Source organism: Macadamia integrifolia, unplaced genomic scaffold (assembly GCF_013358625.1).
Source record: "Macadamia integrifolia cultivar HAES 741 unplaced genomic scaffold, SCU_Mint_v3 scaffold170, whole genome shotgun sequence".
In the NCBI taxonomy this organism is placed as follows: Eukaryota; Viridiplantae; Streptophyta; class Magnoliopsida; order Proteales; family Proteaceae; genus Macadamia; species Macadamia integrifolia.
This window is the reverse complement of record NW_024868316.1, coordinates 364,115-366,219: the sequence shown is the minus strand read 5'-3', so window position 1 is coordinate 366,219 and position 2,105 is coordinate 364,115. Positions and strand designations below refer to the sequence as shown.

The window sequence follows — 2,105 nt, the reverse complement described above, 5'->3', positions numbered from 1 at the left end:
ACCATACTGAAATACCGAGTTGCTGACTAATGTAAGGTAAAAAATGGGAAAAATTGTACTATATACATAAGGCAAAAACATGGGAAAGTATTATACCGAAATTGAATTCAATATGATATGGTTTCAATATCTAAGGCCCGTTTGATAACTTTTCAAGAAACGTGTTTCTGTCGCTTTTGTATCAAGAAACAACAAAAACGGATCAAAAAGTGTTTTCGCTGTTCGGTTTCACTTAATTACAAAAACAAAAATAACAATTTATATCTATTTCTGATTCAAGAAACAGAAACGACGGAACAAATTCGATTCGTTTCATCGTTTCTTGAAACAACCAGCAAAGCAATAATTTTCAGAAACCCCGGCATTTGCCCGAGTCCAAAATGGAGATCCAACGGGACCTTTCGGAAGAAGGTTCCTCTCCGCTTCTTTCTCGTTCTTCTGATTCGATATTCTTCTTTCAGTTTTCAGTTTTTAATTTCAAATAGAAATGGCGGTTGCTTATTCTAGAACCAAATCCAGTGGAACAATCTTTCACAGATCGGTTTCACCGTCTGGTAGATTTTGTTCTTCATCGTCACCGTATTTCGAGTCTTCGAGTTCGAGTTTTTCCTCTGGATCTACTGGTTTCTTCCATAGATCAGCCTTTCCGACTCGTGTCAACCACTATGGATCAGTTCCGTTTGCGCCGTCTGTTCGATTTTCTATAGATCGACCAATTTCTCCAAGCAGGGCGGCTGCGCCTTCTTTTCGTCGTGACCATATCGTGAAGAAGCAGAGTAATCCTATGTCTGGTCCATCGTGTCCGAGGAGAACGTGTACGTTTCGCCGACGAACCATCCTGGTTCGTTTCGTTGCAGTCTCCACAAAGGATTCAACAACCATAGTCATCATAATCATTCCGGATCGTTTCCATCCGATCGATTGAATGCTCGGAGATCGGCAATGACAAATTCTCTGGTTCGAATCGGGACTGTCGAAGGACAATGGGTTAAGAGAGCTTTAGCAGCTTTGATCCGACCTTCTTGTCATCGTCCCATTGGACGGTTTTAGAAATGGAACATAAGATAATTAGGAAAACGTTTCTAGAAACAAAGTTTATCAAACACCTTCAAATCCATTTCTATTCCTAAACATAAATATTTATGTTTTTTTTAAACAGTCATTAATTTTGGTTTGTTGTGCCATATCAAATAATGTATCGATTGACACCCTAACATTAATTAAAGTAAAAAAATTATCAGACAATGTTGTTTTTTCATGATTGTTGACTTTTTCGTTATATGCGCTTAAAAATAATAATAATACTCCCTCTCCTTCTCATTCTCCTTCATCCACATGTACTCATTGAGTCAACCAAACATTTGGAATGGAAAGTCTACTGTCTCTCACTTGTCATTACATGGGACCCATTTGTCAAGTATTCTTATTTCATATTCCTTCTACGCAAGTGGGGCTTAAAGAAAACAAATAAGATAAATGCCCTACCCTACTTAATTTACCATGTAATATTAAGTTAGGTTTAATTATAAGAGAAATTAAGGGGAAGAGAAGTGAAATTTTTATATTTAAAAAAGAAATATATGTAATCATTACCCATATGACTTTAACATTAATTTCAAATCATTCTACATTTGGTCATAAAATTTCGTTTCACTTTGCATCCAAAACCCTAAATATATCATTACTAAATATGGTTAAAAAAATTAAGTAGTTTATACAATCATATGGGGTAATGATTATAAACATTTCTTTTTAAATGATGAAAATTTCACTTCCCTCCCTATTAAATTTCCATTGCAATCAAACAGAGCTTTAGTGAACAATTTTTTTGGGATTTTGGGGATGTTTGAGAGGGTGCTACCGCTTTTGTGGCTTACAATTCAATTCCCATAATTAACCAAAAATCAAAAATCAAAAATCAATTCCCCTGAGAAGGTGGGATTTGATCCTACGAGCTAACCACAAGAAGACATTAGTGAAATTCATGCATGTCTACAAGTCAACCCTAAAAAAAATAAAGTCTATTAGGACACATCGATTACTCTTTACAATAATGGTTGGTTTAGACCTTGCCATTTCTAGTTGCAAAAATCTAAGGATCCATT

At 35.5% G+C, this 2,105-nt stretch overlaps 1 pseudogene; it reads left to right on the top strand.

The window, feature by feature from the left end:
• Positions 1-347: 347 nt before the first annotated feature.
• Positions 348-1,083, top strand: LOC122064620 (annotated as a pseudogene).
• Positions 1,084-2,105: the final 1,022 nt, after the last annotated feature.